Genomic DNA, 9,227 nt, shown 5'->3' on the forward strand with positions numbered 1-9,227 from the left:
CAACTAGCGTAGTTCGAGAGAATATGTCTAGTTAATTGTTGTAGTTTCTCGAGAGAGAATTATGGCACCTAAAGTGCTCACGATCAGTAGAGAATACATTGGCAATATTGTAGGGAACATAGCTAGAAGGATTCCCGACAATTGGGGAAATCATAACTCTAGACCTCCTTAATTTAGTCTCCAACCCTTTGTCTCGTTAGTTGATAATTTTACCGCTTTGTAATATTTGCCATTTAATTAGTTAGAAATATAAATCTCAATCTTTATAATTTAGAAAATTGTTCAAACTTGTCTTCTTAGTGATATTAAACAGATATAGCTAAGCCTTAGTTCTCTGTAGGATTCGACTCTGAACTTTTAGACCGGATTATATTTGCAGCGGCCACTTATCCTTTTTAGGACTAGAGTTTGGCGTGATCAGTAGGCCGGTACCCTGTCCCATTTTATGTCAAATAATCTTAGAGGCTTTGTAGGCACAGGTTTACTATGTAGAGTATGTTAAAGTCCTTGACGGCCCATATATATTCATGTTTTATGAACGATGGTTCATTGATATAACATTTGCCCACTTACAACTTTACATTACGAGTTGTGGCCATGCTGGCCCTTGATAGTTACAAAAAGGAATGAATGAGTTACAGAGTGGTTCACTCGGGCCACTACGACACCGGGTCCCAGCCTCGCCTCCCCAGGTTCGGGGTGTGACATTCTCGTCCCTCAGCCGCTGCAATACAACTCTCAAATGATCGGCGTGGTCCTCCTGACTATGAGAGTACACCAAGATATCATCAAGAATACAATAACGAACGAGTCAAGATAAGGCCGAAACACGTTGTTCATGAAATCCATGAATGCTGCTGGGCATTGGTCAGCCCAAAAGACATCACAAGGAACTCATAATGACCATATCGGGTCTTGAAAGCTGTCTTAAGAATGTTCGTGTCCCTAATCTTCAACTGGTGATACCCTGACCTCAAATCAATCTTGGAGAACACCCTCGCTCCCTGAAGCTGGTCAAATAAATCATCAATACGAGGCAATGGATATTTGTTCTTGATTGTGACTTTGTTCAATTGCCTGTAATCAATACACATTATCATGGTGCTATCCTTCTTATTCACAAATAGAACTGGTGCACCCCACGTTAACATACCAGGCCGAATAAATCCCTTATCAAGGAGTTCTTGAAGCTGCTCCTTCATTTCCTTTAACTCCGCCGATGCCATACGATACGGTGGAATAGAAATGGGCTGAGCGCCCAGCACCAAATCAATATCGAAGTCTATATCCCTGTCCGGCGGCATGCCCGATAGGTCTGCAAGAAACAAATCCGAAAAATCTCTCACCACCGGAACTGAATCAATAGTAGGAGTCTCTGCACTGACATCCCTGACAAAGGACAAATAAGAAAGACAACCCTTCCCAACCATCAGCTGGGTCTTCAAATATTAAATCACTCTACTAGGAACATAATCCAATGAACCTCGCCACTTAACCCGAGGCAACCCCGGCATAGCCAACATCACTATCTTAGCGTGATAGTCAGAATAGCATGACACGGAGACAACTAATTCATGCCCAATATCACATCAAAGTCAACCATACTAAGCAGCAACAAATCCACTCTAGTCTCTAATCCCCCAATAGTCACTACACACGACCGTACACGATCCACAACAACAGTATCACCCACCGACGAAGATACACGAATAGATGGAACTAGAGACTCGCGGGGCATGTCCAGATAATGAGCAAAATATGATGACACATATGAATAGGTGGAACCAGGGTCAAATAATACAGAAGCATCTCGATGACATACGGAGATAATACCTGTGATTACTGAGTCTGAAGCAATGGCATATGGTCTAGCAGGAAGTGCATAGAAACGGTCTTGACCCCCACCTGATCGGCCTCCCCCTCTAGGGCGACCCCTAACTGACTGACCTCCACCCCAAGCTGGGTAGGTGGGTGGTGAAGTAACTGGTTATCAAGTTGAAGGCTGACTCCTCTGCTGAGATGAACCTCCCATAAGGCGGGGACAAAACCTCTTGATATGACCCAAATCTCCACACTCAAAGCAACCTCTACTGGCCACTGGTGGCGGGGACTGAAGGACGCCCCGAGCACCGGGATTCGCACTAGAAGGCCCTGACATATATGAACCGTGAGCTGATGGTGCATGAAATGAATTCTGAGCTGGAAGGGCACTAAGAGACCAGCGGCCCTGATGAGAACTGTGAGAACCATGGCTAGATGATGCACCACGGTAAACCGGACGAGGCGTCTGAGCATGGCTGTAGGGACGACCCCTGCCGTGGTGAAACTGACCTCCAGAAGGAACACTACCAAAACTACCAGATCCCCGAGGCCTCTTGGCCTCCCTCTCAATGCGCTCTTGGCGGCGAACCGACTCTATCTCTCGAGCAATGTCAACCAACTCCTCAAAAGAAGCACCAGACACCCTCTCTCTGGTCATAAGAATCCGTAGCTAATATGCGAGGCCATCCACGAAACTCCCGATCCTCTCCCTGTCTGTGGGAACCAACCAAACAGTATGACGGGCTAACTCAGAAAATCTCATCTTGTACTGCATCACAGTCATGTCGTCGTGGCGCAGCTGCTCAAACTATCTATGCAGCTCCTCCATGCGGGATTGCGGCACATGCTTCTCCATGAAGAGAACGGAGAACTCCTACCATGTAAAGGGTGCTGCAACAACTAGGCTACGCCTCTCATAAGCCTCCCACCAAGTGAAGGCAGCTCCAGAGAACTAAAAGGTATTGAACGAGACCCCACCGGTCTCCAAAATACCCGGTATACGGAGAATCCTCTTTCGCTTATCTAAGAAACCCTGGGCATCCTCTCCCTCGGCGCCGCTGGAAGTCGGAGACTGAAGTCTACCAAACCTCTCCAATCTACGCTGCTCATCATCAGGCATGACAGGAACCTCATAGTCCTGAGCAGCTGCAACCAGCTGGGGTGGTGGTGCTCACAGTGTCTGAAGTCCCTGTACTACCTGCTCTAGTGTGCGGGCGGCGGGAGTTTGAGCACCTCCCCCAGCCTGCGAAGTAGCTGTTGTGACCGGAACTAAGACCGCCTGAGAAAGACTGGTGCACATGGTCAAAATTTGAGCTAGGGCCTCCTATAGACTCAGAATCATAACAGGTACGGCTGGTGCATGAGCTGGTCCTGCTGGGGCATCTACACCCGCCTGAACTGGGGCAACGGGTGGATCTGCAGTTACCGCCCTAGCTACTGTGTGGGCTGCACCTCTACCCCTACCACGGCCTCGATCGCGACCTCGGCCTCTTGCAGCCGTGACTGGTGGCACTGCTGTCTGTCCGTCCTGCTTGTATCATGTGTCCTCACCATCTGTCAGAGAATATAATAACAGAAGTTTAGTTACCAATATCAACAGATCCACAAGATAAGAATTCAAGAATGTGAAGTTTCCTAAGAGTTACGCAGCCTCCCGAAGATAAGTACAGACGTCTCCGTACCGATCCGCGAGACTCTACTAAACCCGCTCATGACTCATGAGACCTATGTAACCTAGGCTCTAATACCAACTTCTCACGACCCAAACTCAACCGTCGTGATGACGCCTATCGTGGAACTAGGCCAGCCTCAACTCAACAAAACTCAACACAACAACAATAAGTTTGAAAACATTAATGGAAGCATTTAACATAAAAGAAAACTGTTTGAAACATAAGGACACCCCAAAGTGATACAATCCAACCCAAAACCAGGGTGTCACTGAGTACATGAGCATCTACTTGAAATACAAACCACTACAAGGTCAAAAGGAAAACAACTAAAAGTACATCAAATGATAAAAGAGGAGATTCAAGGCCCGCGATCGCAGTGCAGCTACCTCGATAGTCTCCAAACTCTGGAAATGCTCGATCAGCAACCGCCGCCATGAATAGAGTTGCCTGGATCTGCACACGAGGTGCAGGGAGTAACGTGAGTACACCAAATCAGTAAGTAACAAGTCCAATCTTTGGACTGAAAGGTAGTGACGAACTCAACCTCAACAATTATAACAGAAGTAAATGTGCAGAAATGTAGGCATGCTCTGAAGTCAAATATACAGCTCAAAGCAGTAAAGTAAATACAAATATGAACAGTGTAAACTATACAGCTCAGCTAATCTCTGCATGCCAATGCACAAAAAGTATGAAATGTCCACTCTTAAGATCTCAACCACTCGGTACTGTATATGGCCATCCGGCCCTGGAAAATCTATCCCAGAATATATACAACGCTGACAATAAGTCACGCAGTACCGAGGAAAAAGAGCAATCTGACCCTATGGAGAAATCCATCTCCAGGTATCAAGTACTTTGGACAAATCCATGTCCAGGGAAATCCATCCCTCAATAATATCATCTGTGCTCACTGGGGGTGTGTTATAGACTGCGGATGGCCTACTTCGGCCCAAGTGCTATTATAAATCAATATAATCGCTGTTGCGTGCTGCCCAATCCCATAAATGTTACTCATAATCAGGCTCTCGGCCTCACTCAGTCATCAACCTCTCCAGTCTCACCACGGGCTCACAATGTCATGAAAACAACGCGGAACAATGATATGATGAATCAATAAATAACTCAGACTTAGATATGATATAAAATGCATGATTGCTGAACTTGACCTGTCTTCCTTCGAAACTATTTTTCCTTGAAACTTGAACTGTCTTCCCTTGTTCTCCAGGTGGGCGCCTGATTTCTGAACTTGACCTGTCTTCCTTCGAAACTTGAACTGCTTTCCCTTGAAACTCGAATTTCTTTCCCTTGTTCTCCAGGTGGGCGCCTGATTGCTGAACCTCGAACTGTCTTCCTCTTGAAACTTGAGATGCTTTCCCTTGTTCTCTAGGTGGGCGCCTGATTGCTGAACCTCGAACTGTCTTCCTATTCAAACTTGAGCTGCTTTCCCTTGTTCTCCAGGTGGGCGCCTGGTTGCTGAACCTCGAACATTCTTCTTCTTGAAACTTGAGCTGCTTTTCCTTAAAACTTGAACTGTTTTCCCTTGTTTCTCCAGGTCGGCGCCTGATTGCTGAAACTTGAATTGTCTTCCCTTGTTCTCCAGGTGGGCGCCTGATTGCCGAAACTCAAACTGTCTTCCTTCGAAACTTGAACTGCTTTCTCTTGAAACTTTAACTGGTTTCCCTTATTCTCCAGGTGGGCGCCCGATTGCTGAAACTTTCTGTGTTCCCTTGTTTTCCATGTGGGTGCCTGCAATCAAAACAAACAAAACGAACAAAATTTTTTTGCCCCAATTTGCACTTGCAAGTAAAAACCTTCTCGCACAGCCTTTGTGCTGACAAAATTTTGTCACGGTACTTAAAAAATTCAGGCTTCCAAGCTTGATTTGGACATAGACTTCATCCTTGTTTCAAACAAAGAAAACTTGTGAGTTTAAACGTGGTGGTTGGTTTGTGGCCTTGACTTTGCGGGCGATTGCTCCTTCACTTGCCATGATAACCTTGATTTCAACTTGAAAGACCTTGCCTGTTTATTGACTAACCACTTTCTCTGTCACCTTTATCATAGAAAATACCTCTGATTCGTTCAAACCCAATATCCTCTATCTGTTGCATTTTGCTCATGAATTGACATTTATCGAACCATTGTATTTGACATGAATCCCAAAACACGTTGATTTTTACCAACTCAGTGCGCTTGCTGTTCTTTCATGACGTAGGTCACTGGCCTTGGCCTTGAGGTCTGTTGCTCCTTCACTTTGCCATGATAATCTTTGATTCCCACTTGGAAAACCTTGCTTGTTATTGGTTAACCACTTCTTCTGTCAACCTTATCACAGAAAATACCTTTGATCCGTTCAAACCCAACACCCTCTATCTGTTACATTGTTCATGAATTGACATATACCGAACCTTTGTATTTCACATGAATCCCAAAGCACGTTGATTGTTACCGACTCAGTGCGCATGCTGTCCTTTCCTGACTTATGCCACTTTGATATGCAAGACAGATTTCGCTTTGTGCAATTGGAAAGCTGGTAGCATATTTTGAAGTCATTTCTCACTTGTTTTGACCAAACTGACTCAAAAGAGGACTTGAACAACAAAAGGAGCAGAATAAAGGACAATGGAAAGACATGAGATCTAGCAAGAAAACTACAAAGTAGAAAATTATCAGATGTGGATACCAAATCTAATGACCATGACATGCATTTTGGACTAATGGCCTAATCTGTCAAGAAAGTCTAATGTTCAACTCTTGTTGTACCATCTTTGCCATGAAACTGGGCTTCAATGCTCTGATCATCCTAGCTGATTCACGATCCTCATTCGACTTGTGGTGCCCGAAGGGTTTTCACCATCAAGCCTCTCTCATTTTGTTCTTTCTCTCAACTCACCATCGTCTTATGGTGCGTGTGAAGGTTCTCACCAATAAGACTCTCTCATTTTGTTCTTTTCTTTTTATTCCCTCTGATTCCGCAGATGACAAGGCATTACCCATAGTAAAAACATCATATGCTCCTGGCATGTCTAGCTCGGCACTCTCAAAGATTATATGGGAGGTCTTTATTGGACCGTAATGTGGCTTTTGGACAGGGTTAGAAAGAAAGGATATCATAAAGGCTCAAAACAACTTGAATGGGTTTAGAATTACAACTTTTGGAATCAGATCCTTCACAAAACCGCAACTTCTGCCCCAGTTTCCTTGTCTGGGGAATTTCGAATTTTATTTTGATGGGACCGAACCATGAGGCTGCCTACGTATCCTTAAAAGGAATCAGGTCGAACGTAGTTCATGACATAGGAACTGCTTTGTTTTTTGTACTTTTCTCTTTTTTCTTTTCTTCTTTTCTCTCTCTTTTTCTCTTTTTTTTTCTCTTTTTCTTTTTCTTTTCTTTCTTTTGCTTTACTTACTTTTTTTTCAATTTTTCTCTTTTTCCTCTTCTCTTTTTCCTCTTTTTTCTTCTTTATTTATCTTCTGTATCTGTGTTTCTGAACTTTGCTACTGATTCCAAAAAGAGGGGTATGAAAGAAAACAAATAAGGCTCAAAAGGGGTAACAAAGGACAAAGTGTTTAGATAGCAGAAGGAGGACCTCCAATCTCTAAGAATACCAAGTATAACACATGCAACCTGAAGATGAAAAATGAAGATCATGCATAGCATTTCGTTTTGCCGCATCGGCGTTGGTATCACAAATATGCCTTTCACCTTTCTTTAGTGCCTTGTCAAGTACAAAGCTCTTTTTGGGTGATTTCTTCTTCAAAATGGATGTGCTCCGTCAGTTTGGAGCAAACTCCCTTGGCTTTATGTTGTAATTTGAGATGCACTTGAACTGAAAGTCGCTTACTTTAAATTGTCTGGGACACACTTTCTTGTAACAAATTCTTGTCGTCCTCTTAACTTTCCAAACCATCTGCCTCAATTTCACACAATTCGGGCTTTAAATGACCTCAAAAGGTCCAAATCTGTACTTATTTCCCTCAAATGTCCCCATCATCTTCAAACTTGTTTCATTGCTTCATGATTAAACTAACTTTTAAGACCAGGCCTAGAATTATGCGTGCATGTCATGTCACTAGAGCCAGCATGAAGAAAAACTATAAAAGGAGAAGAGAACTAAACAGAAAAAATGACCAAAAATAACAGAAAAACAAAGAATTGCATTAGACAGACGGTGAAAGAGTTTGAACAATATAAACTGGGGTTACAACCCTGGAACAAACCTAGATAACACTAAAAGAGTTACTACGACTAAACAAACTAGGCAAAATAAAAGGATAGAAGGGTTTGAGTCACAAGACAATATCCGGATTACAACCTTGAGATAACCCGGACAACAGGAATGACAAAAAAATAAACTACCAAGACTCCTTCTCGGCTAGCCACGAAAGGAGCATCTTTCCAATCACCAAGCTCAAAATCTTAGCCACTGAGTTCCGCATCAACAGTACAAGGACCTTCGTAAGTCCCCATCACATTGACTTTAGCAAATTGCATTTTGGGTCCCTTTTGCCAGCTCGTTCTTAAGATCAACCTCCGGAACCGAGACTGATAGCGCTGAAAGCTTTGGAGCACGTGGACCTCCGAGGATCTCAGAAGAATTCTCATATTTCTTTTCAACACAAATCATACCCACCATATGCGTCTCATTGTGAACAGGCGATGGACTATGGCTAGTGTCTACTGAATCTGGATTTTGCACGACAATGTCACCTGCATCAATAAGCCTCTGAACTACTATTTTCAGATGCCAACACTTTTCTATGTTGTGACCTGGGGAATTAGAGCAGTATGCGCACCTTTGAGAACAATCAAAATTCTTTGAAGGAGGGTTCGACATTTTTATCTGAATTGGCTTCAACTGTCCAATTGCCTCAACCTTTGGAACAAACTGGCATATGATTCTCCAATGGGAGTGAAAGTCTTTTCCTTTTGCTGTTGCCTTTTCATTTTATACTCTAGCCTCGGTTGGAACCTTTTGCGGGTAGGTGGTTGATATGCTTGAGGGGGTGGGTAAGACATTTATGGAAGTGGTGCAGGCCATCGCGGGTCCTGTGGATGTGGAGCATATGGTGGTGCATTGTGGATGGAGTACTGAGAAGGTGATGTACGACTTTGGGGGTTTTGTGGAGAGAAGTAACATTGGGGAGGATTATCTGGAGCACGGGGATATCGAGGGGGTCGATATCAATGCTGAAAGCGTTGAGAAAGAATACCCACTGGATCCCGTCATTGGCGCGGCTCAACAACATCTTTTCTATATCTCTTTCTTCCACCCAAACTTACTGAGATGTAGTATCTTTCAATGCAGAGTAACTCATGATTTTGCCTGACTTGATTCCTCTTCTACAATCTCCCCCATTTTTATCACATCATTGAAAGGTTTACCCAAGGCCGGGATCAAATGATTGAAGTAGGTGGGCCCCTGGGCTTGTAGGAAAAGCTCAGCCATTTCTTCTTCACCAATCGGGGGACTGACTCGAGCAGCTTTCTCCCTCCATCTGAGCCCAAACTCCCTAAAGCTTTCCTCCGGTTTCTTTTCCATCTTAGATAGGGAGGAGCGGTCTGGGGTAATGTCTATATTGTATTGAAAGTGTCGAACAAAATCTTGAGCCATGTCATGCCATGTATGCCACTTACTGACATCTTGACGAGTATGCCATTCCAAGGCCGCCCCAGTCAGCCTCTCAATGAAATACGCCATCAGCAAATCATCTTTCCCGCCAACACTT

This window comes from Nicotiana attenuata, unplaced genomic scaffold (genome assembly GCF_001879085.1).
Source record: "Nicotiana attenuata strain UT unplaced genomic scaffold, NIATTr2, whole genome shotgun sequence".
Lineage (NCBI taxonomy): Eukaryota > Viridiplantae > Streptophyta > Magnoliopsida > Solanales > Solanaceae > Nicotiana > Nicotiana attenuata.